Below are 10,000 nucleotides of genomic sequence, written 5' to 3'. Positions count from 1 at the left end.
CGATTTTACTATATAATACAGCTGACGAACAACAGAAGCTTTGGAGTCTGTTTGATAATACATACATACGAACATACATACATATATATATATGTGTGTGTGTGTGTGTGTGTGTGTGTGTGTGTGTGTGTGTGTGTGTGTGTGTGTGTGTGTGTGTGTGTGTGTGTGTAGAGCGTTAGGTGTGATGTACAGAAGTAAATATTGAAAAAAAAGTCGTCAGAATTTCGGAATAACTTCTTTCATTTATTTTATACATATATTAGCGCTTTCGTTCGTCTTTCGAACTTATCAAAATATAATTCTGTGAAAATACAGAGATCTAGCTTATTTATATAAAAACAGGTGTTTTGGGGGGGTTTGTTTATAAAAAAAAAACAATGTTCTGTTATAACACATCGACTCAAAGACTTATTCTTTGTAAGCCTAGTACTTATTCTATAGACGTCTTTTGCCGAACCGCTGGGTTACGGGGACATAAATACACCAACATCGGTTATCAAGCGATGATGGGGGGGACAAACACAGACACACAAACATATATATATATATATATATATATATATATATATATATATATATATATATACCACGGGCTTCTTTCAGTTTCCGTCTACCAAATCCACTCACAAGGCTTCGGTCGGCCCAAGGTAAAGTAGAACACACTTGCCGAAGGTGCCATGCAGTGGGACTGAACCCGGAACCATGTGGTCGGTAAGCAAGATTCTTACCACAAAGCCACTCCTGCGCTTATGATTAAGAACTCAACATACTAAACGATATTCCACGTGTTTTGTTTTTCGTTTCTTTTTCTTTTAGCTTGATAAACAACATATAACGTTCGCTAAGCAAACTGCGTCTCAGATCGCCATACCTATGCTCATATTGGACATCAACGGATCTAGAATCTGAAAGTCACCAAAAAGAATAGCGTAAAGAGTTCATCCTTTCATCCTGTTTCATCTGTACCGACATAACCTTCCAGAAAATCGTCAAAGTGTGTGCACTTACGCAGATCAGATGGCAACGATCGCCACTCCTCGCAAATGCACAATTTGTTCGACTTTGCACCAACCACCGAGGAATAGTGCAGCAAAACAACAAACAGAAAGTAGCGCCTGACGAATCCACTGCAATTATTCTTACCAGCGAAAGGAGTGTAATTAGAGTCAACTATTACTCTCAGTAACATAAACAAATCACATACATACACACACACCCAAACACACTTAGACAAAGACACAGACACACGCACATAGTGGCTGTGTGGTAAGTAGCTGGCTTACCAACCACATGGTTCCGGGTTCAGTCCCACTGCGTGGCACCTTGGCCAAGTGTCTTCTACTATAGCCTCGGGCCGACCAAAGCCTTGTGAGTGGATTTGGTAGACGGAAACTGAAAGAAGCCCGTCGTATATATGTATATATATTTGTGTATGTATGTGTATGTTTGTGTGTCTGTGTTTGTCCCCCCAACATCGCTTGACGACCGATGCTGGTGTCTTTACGTCCCCGTAACTTAGCGGTTCGGCAAAAGAGATCGATAGAATAAGTACTAGGCTTCCAAAGAATAAGTCCTGGGGTCGATTTGCTTGACTAAAGGCGGTGCTCCAGCATGGCCGCAGTCAAATGACTGAAACAAGTAAATGAGAGTAAAGAGTAAAAGAGTATATATATGATGGACTCTCCCGTCGTTAGACGACGTATGAGGGTTCGACAATGTCTTATTGAACAACCACACAGATGATTTGTTTATAGTGATCAAATGTTTGTGTAGACATAAGCACACTCCCTCCATCAAATCGACATTACCTGTACAGGTGCAACTGGGTGCGCTTGTTAGATGTCGAAATGATCGCAGAGCAGCGTGAAATGAAGTGCTTTGCTAAAGGACACAACGCAACGCCAGGTCTGGGAATCGAACCCACGATCTCGCAATCGTGAGTGTAACACCCTACCCACTAAGCCATGCGCCTTTTCATATATATATATATGTCTGTGAGTGTGTATGTATGCATATATATATATATATATATATATATATATATATATATATATATATATATATATATATATATATATTAAATATATACTTTTATAAAACAAATTTTACAAAATATATAGTATCTGTTAACAGTCTTAGCAAAAAGCTCACAGTTGAGTTTTTGTATATATATATATGTATACATGTCTCTTAAAGGATAGAGCTCAAAATCAATGCATTGAAGATACGTTATTGCAGCAACAATTATAATAACAGAAACAACCACAATAAGCCAAACCTATGCACATTTCAATAGGGTATCCCGGATAAATAAACCACATCATAAGATGTCTCGTAAAATATTGTAACAAATTACAACATATTACAAATTTCTGGATACTCCATCTCGAGATGGAGTATCCCTATTGAAATGTGCATAGGTTTGGCTTATTGTGGTTGTTTCTGTTATTATAATTGTTGCTGCAATAAAGTATCTTCAATGCATTGATTTTGAGCTCTATCCTTTAAGAGACATGTATACATATATATATATATATATGCATACATACACACTCACAGACATATATATATATATATATATGAAAAGGTGCATGACAATCTGTCATTACATCATTATATTGTTGATGTAAAAGATGGTTTAAAGCTGTCTTCAGCCGCAAAAAATATTTCAGTACCGGTTTCGGTCATTGAAGTCTTTTTCAACTGTATGTATGAAAACAATTAAATTTGGGAAAAATTAAATGAAAAAATTTTTTTAAGAATATTTGCATAGTATTCAAATACAAGGGGCATTTTCATTGTTCCTGCCTGTCTCTGTCTCTCTTCGTTACTCTTGTGGGTAGAAAATTTAGGGAGATTTAGAGAAATTTTCTACCGGTAGCCAGCATGCGTAATAAAGTCAATAGACAATATATTTTTCATATAAAATAGCGTACGTACTTATAGAGGAAAGAGGTGACTTTTAGCATGTAAGGTGTCCTGTTAAAGGTCACTTCTTTTGTGTATAAATACGCACACTATTTATACATATATATATATATATATATATGGAGAAACATGTATATGCATATATATACATATATATATGTATGTACGTATAACCATCCATATTTATGTATACATTTGTATATGTATCTGTATATATTTGTATGTACATTATATGTGTATATATGCATGTATATGCATATTTATATGCTATACTATACCACAGCATATATCTATAGATTAACCCACATTGTATGTATACACTGATGTAAACAACTTGTCTTTATATCTGTCCCTGAAGATACCGTATACGCAAACGAGTTGTTTGTATCTCTCTTACATGCAGCGTTGGCTAATACCCATAGATTTACTTTGTAGCAGAGTACGGAATTGAAACTAAACACTGTTAAAGCCCTATTAATATATATATATATATATATATATATATATATATATATATATATATATATATATATATATATATATATATATCTGTATATATTAACGTGTGTGTGTGCGTGTATGTGTGTGTGTGTGTGTGTGTGTGTGTGTGTGTGTGTGTGTGTGTGTGTGTGTGTGTGTGTGTGTGTGTGTGTATCTTAGAATCTTGTCGACTCATTCTTAATTTACATTTAAGTAACCTGCTTTCGCATTCCTATTTTATGTCCCTTCTATAAATACTTTCATTTTTGTATATCTTCTTTTTCTCCCTCTTTTCCACCTTCTTCTTCTCGTTCTCCTTCTGTCCTTGAAACTTTATGTCCTATTGTTTAATTGACAGTTGGTGGTATCTCTTTGAATAAATATATATATATATTGGGTTGTCCGGAAAGTTCGTGCCCATTTATAGTAGCTTACCTTTCGATGTATTTGCCATGAAACCACTTCAATTCTCAGAAGAGGGTATTTTCAAGTTAAAGAAAAGATGGAGACGCATTGTGCAACAAAATGGTTTATATTTGGTTGATTAAAAATGTAATGGCAAGTATATATTAACCTTTTTCTTTCCTTTAAAAATCGGCACGAACTTTCCGGACAACCCAATATAACTATATATATATATATGTATGTGTGTGTGTGTGTGTGTGTGTGTAATATCTATGAAATATCTAAGCAGAGACAGTAGACCGTAACAACATGAAATGAAGTGTTTTGTTTAAGAACACAACGCATTGCCCGGTCCAAGAAGCGAAACCACAATCTTACGATCATGGATCCAACACCTTAACCACTAAGTCATGTGCCAATTGTCTTCGAAAAGAAAAGTTACTACGGTTATTGTCCTCCTTGCAATTTTGGCTGGTCACTACTGGAATGCATTTGTCATGAAATTTAAATTTTAGTTGACCTGTACAACATTTATTTCCCTTATGCCATTGGGTAATATTTATAACTAAACAAAAATTAAGTAAAAGAAATAGTAGAACGTCCAATGTCATTAATTTAGACAACACAAGCGAACACAAGATTAATTTTTGTTTTTTTTATTAAAACCGTCTTTACTTGGGGTGAAAGTTAATAAAATAGCGAGGGACAATTGTAACTAATTTCCAAAAAGCAGTCACATTAAGCAAAAGATGGCCAGTGTGTTTTGTTTTTGTTTTGTTTCCTGAAGACAAAGACACAGCCGTAAACACGTTTCTGCCTCAATCGGCATCATTACCACAGCATTGTCCAGATGCTGAGAGTGACTCCAGATTAGAAGAGATAATCTCTCAAAGGATCATATGAAAGAAAATACAAACAGTTTTTCTGGAGACAGAGAGACAGAGCATTGTCAGGATGCTGTACGGCGGAATGGCAAAGTTCGTTTCGCAAACACAAGATCCTGAGTTCGATCCACCGCATAGCATCTTGGTCAAGTATCTTTTGCCCATATGTACATACACATTCATATATATATATATACTCATATATACACATCTTAGAAGAAGAGAATGGAGTTAGTGGAGCAAGAACACACACAAGAAAACGAAAAGTGTTGCTGAAGAGGTCACAGATGTGTGACGAAAGATTTCTGGACAATGGACATCAGTTAAAATAATAAAATAAGAACAGTAATAAACGAGTGGAGAAAAATATATATAGTACGTGTGTTTATTTGGCAAAAAAAATTACCATCCCAAAATACAGCAATATGTGTGTGTGTTTGTGTGTGTGTGTGTGTGTGTGTGTGTGTGTGTGTGTGTGTGTGTGTAGTTTATTTATATATGCATGTATATGTATATATATATATATATATATATATATATATATATATATATATATATATATTATTTTGTTTAAAAGAGTTCCAACACTGTCTGTTTTTTATGTTTTATTTATATTCCTGCAGAACCAATGTGGGGTATAGAATATGGAATGTACAATATATAATATAATATACAATATATAATATAAAATAAAATAAAAATGGATGGCACCATGAAATAAAGTATTGAATGTAGATGAAGTATTGAGTGTTCAATATAAAGGATCAAGTATATAAATATAAATATATAAAGGCGACTCGAGTTTCAGGGCTATTTCCCTTCGTCATGGCCGGTATGACAGACTTTAACAGTCTGTTAAAGTCTGTCATACCGGCCATGACGAAGGGAAATAGCCCTGAAACTCGAGTCGCCTTTATATATTTATATTTATATACTTGATCCTTTATATTGAACACTCAATACTTCATCTACATTCAATACTTTATTTCATGGTGCCATCCATTTTTATTTTATTTTATATTATATATTGTATATTATATTATATATTGTATATTCCATATTCTATACCCCACATTGGTTCTGCAGGAATATAAATAAAACATAAAAAACAGACAGTGTTGGAACTCTTTTAAACAAAATAATATATTCCTCTATACACAATCATACAAAAAAAACACCTTTTTTGTATTTATTTTTACTCGCATATATATATATATATATATATATATACTTGAACAATCATATATCTTACATCTTTGATTTAAGTGAGACTGAAGTGTCTTAGCCTCGGAAATATTGTAAACCATCGTAACAAGATTTGAAACAAGGACATCTAAAAAAAAAAATAGAATATTAAGACAACTTAATTATCTACAAAACTCGTGTTTATGTATATATAGTTCTGTTGTTATCTCAAATAAACCAGACATGTTTTTTTGTTATTTTGCATCTATTTCTGAGTTCTATGAAAAATGTTCACGCTTCTCAGAACCACCCACTTCTAACTCCCTATCTCTCTCTCTCTCTCTCTCTCTCTCTCTCTCTCTCTCTCTCTCTCTCTCTCTCTCTCTCTATCTCTCTCTCTCTCGTACACACACACACACACACACACACACACACACACACACACAAACATACATACACACATACACTCTCCCTCTGCTCAGCTCTCTACCCTTATGCGCTCTTCTTTTAAATCGTGCCAAATTTGAATTCAGGTCTGAATGATCGGAATTCATGTACGATAAGACCTTATCTCTAACTATCTTCGACCTTAAACTACCCCTGAGAATATCATCCATGTACAAGACGTTTATGCTAACAGAAACGTGTATTGCTTATCTTTTGTAATCATTCTTTTCCGTTTTTTACTTCGAATGTTTGGATGTTTTAGAGTCAGTTTTTTTTATTAAGATTAGTGTTGCTTTTCTGCCATTATAATACGTGAGACGTGCATCTAATACAGGGTCCCCAAATGTTTTGACCGCCTAATACTTCATGGAATCCTTAATCCTTCAATGACCCCGGGCATATATAAAATAGAAAAAGAAGAAAGCAACCATGCTCTGGGATATGCCAATACACACAGATAGAGAAATTAAGGCCAATACGCCGGATATAGTTGTCAGAGATCACTAAGAAAAAATGGCTTTCTAATCGATGTATCAATACCAACAGATGACAATGTTTCTCTAAAAGAAACAGTGAAACTTTCAAAATACAAGATCTGGAAATAGAGGTAACTCAAATGTGGAGCCTAAAAACAGAAACAATTCCTATTATAGTAGGTGCATTAAGTATGATAAAAAAAAAAACATTCAGATAATACATAGAAAAATTAACAGGACTTACAAGTATATATAACATACATAAAATAGCACTTCTAGGCCCCGCACACATCCTACGTAAAACATTTTCAATACAGTGAAAATAAGAGCACCGCAACAAACCACAGCAAAAGCCCAAGGCACACAGAGCTGCGCTCGGTAGTGAAGTGAAAGCACGTGATAAAAATAAGACTACTGAAAATAATAATAATAATAATAATAATAATAATAATAATAATAATAATAATAATAATAATAATAATAATAATATATTCAAATTACGATCAACGTAAACAAATAAACGAAGTTTGCTTTAAGAAGCGTTGAGATGTCTTAGAAAGTTAAAGAAGTGATTTTAAATTCTCAAACGCAGGATAATGCTAATAATATAGCCTGAACAGGATAAACTGCCCATATTTTGCAGAAAAAAAGTGTAGGCGGCCAGCCATGAAACTCGAACTCACACCTTCGTGATTACACGTCGCAGTGCTCTTGACCAATTAAGCTAAACTGCCCAACATCCTTAAACAAACCTTATTCAGGGACCTTTTGAGCGGAATGGGCTACTTGACCTGCAGAAAATTCTAACTGGGCTCCACCTGCTAGATCATGCGCTGTTTATCTTGATATGAGATCACCATGCCGTGCACATATGGTTGTGATGCATGTGCCTGGTGTACCCTTATCAGATGGGTAGTCATGATGGGTATACTGGGCTTCGTATATTTGTACCCCAGTGTCACTTTGATGGCATGCACTGCTCTCTCACTCAATAATAATAATAATAATAATAATAATAATAATAATAATAATAATAATAATAATAATAATAATGATGATGATGATGATGATGGTGATGATGATGATGATGATGATGATGATGATGATGATGATAAATACTTAACAAGTATTTAACAAAAATGCGATATTAACATGGGACTGCACATCAAAAGCGATATCAACAAGGAACTGAACTCAGAAAGCGATGTCAACAAGGAACTGACCCTAGAGTTTCACAGAAAACGCCATCACTTTAGCCCTCACTTATCCTTTTTAGAACACCAGCAAGGAACTTCCACCTATCGGATTTCCCGACTGGCAGACGATTGTAATTGTTTAACAACGTTTCAGGTGCCAAGGTTCTGTCTCAGCATTTGCTTCACTTCGTTCTTTGACAGCTGCTCTGTCAATGAACGAGATCTGGAAATACGCGTCTGAAAAACAGCGACCACACCTGTTCTTTATACTGTCGCCTCGTAATCCTACAAAATGCTGTTACTCACTTCGAGGTCCCTGATGTTCGACACCAATATGTTGATGACATCCGCATTAACTGGCACAGATCCTCTGCATCCTTGTTCGCGCATCCTTGCCCAGTTTTTGCAGTAGTCTTCAAAATTAGTACATACAAAAGAGACGAATGGAGACAATCTTAACAGAATGATATTGAAAGGATCCGTTAAGTAGCCGTGTTTGTATGTGTGTGTGTGTGTGTTATTTTGTCCTTTTGTATATACAGGGCGACATCTTCCTATTTTAAGACGGCAGGATTTGGCAGTTACATCTAGCAAATTGCACGCCTGCACAGGGGCCTTCTCTCGTTGTATGAACACAAACTAAGGAACAGCTAAGGAACATGTGACAGTTTGAAGCTTCTATTTTCAGCACAATGAGTGACAACTGATTTGTCGTGTATGCCAACCAAACTCTCACGCGTCAGATGATAAAATTCTTTCATGCTGGAAAATATGTTTTCCATAGCTGCAATATGTCTATCGTATTATTTATGTAAATATTTAAATTTTAAACAAAACTAAAACATGTACAAAATGGCGTGAAATTGTACAAAAACAAAAAGGTCTTAAATATAGAATTACTGTATTTGCTCATATATAAGTTGTAGTTTTATATTTGTTTTTAACAAAAAATAAAAATCTGGGATGCAAATTATACACGGGGTAAAGTTTAAAACTTTTATCAAGATTTAACTCTAAATTAGGGGTGCGGTTTATTCTCGAGTAAATTTGGTACTTATTAATATATAACGTATATCGTTTGATATATTTTAGCAAAATAATTTTATTTCAATTAGGGCAAAGTGTTAATGCCTGGCTACAAACAAATGAAGTGTTAATGCTTTTCACAGTGATCTGAAATAACTCAACTAACAGGGCCTTCCATTTAAGATTCAAGGAACTGCCCCTAGAGTTTCACAGAAAACGCCATCACTTTATCCCTCACTTATCCTTTTTAGAACACCAGCATGGAATTTCCACCTATCGGATTTCCCGATTGGCAGACGATTGTAATTGTTTAACAACGCTTCAGGTGCCAAGGTTCTATCATATTAGTAATCCAAATTTCAAATTTCACACATGTAGGAAACATAATAGAGAGGGGAGGTTTTTTCGGTTACATATATACTTATCATCGCAAGATTACCATTATAGTAAGATATAATATATATACGGTCGAACTGTCGAAAATTGCAGCACACGAGAAATAAAAGGGAAAATATTCAAATGATAATCTAAAAAAAAAATACATCCCGAAATAGTTTTCCGGGAACTAATACATGAATTACAACAATAATTCATGATATACGATTAGGATTTGAAGAGTCTGGTGATGATCTGTTTTGAAAAGATTCAGCCCAGTCAACGGAGAAACCTGTGTGTGATCTTTGATGAAATATTTGACGTTTTTGAAAGTGTCAGTTTTTGAGAGGCGGAAAACGAAAAACTTTGTGTGACATGTAATGAGAAAGTGGGCGATCAAAAGAGCAGCGTAGTAGAGGAGGAAGGGGAGGAGGGAATGAAGGACTTCCTGGAAAATTCCGAGGAGGAGGTGGAGCGTCCTGTACGTTGTCTCTTGTTTCTTTTTTTCCCTTTTCGTTCTTCATTTTTCTTTTCCTTCTTATGTGAACCTCCTACCAGTTCTACATTAAATCATCCTGCTTGAGACGATATGTGTTTA

Source organism: Octopus bimaculoides, chromosome 6, assembly GCF_046866305.1.
Source record: "Octopus bimaculoides isolate indiv1 chromosome 6, ASM4686630v1, whole genome shotgun sequence".
In the NCBI taxonomy this organism is placed as follows: domain Eukaryota; kingdom Metazoa; phylum Mollusca; class Cephalopoda; order Octopoda; family Octopodidae; genus Octopus; species Octopus bimaculoides.
The sequence above is the reverse complement of the archived record's forward strand: the minus strand, read 5'-3'. Positions refer to the sequence as shown.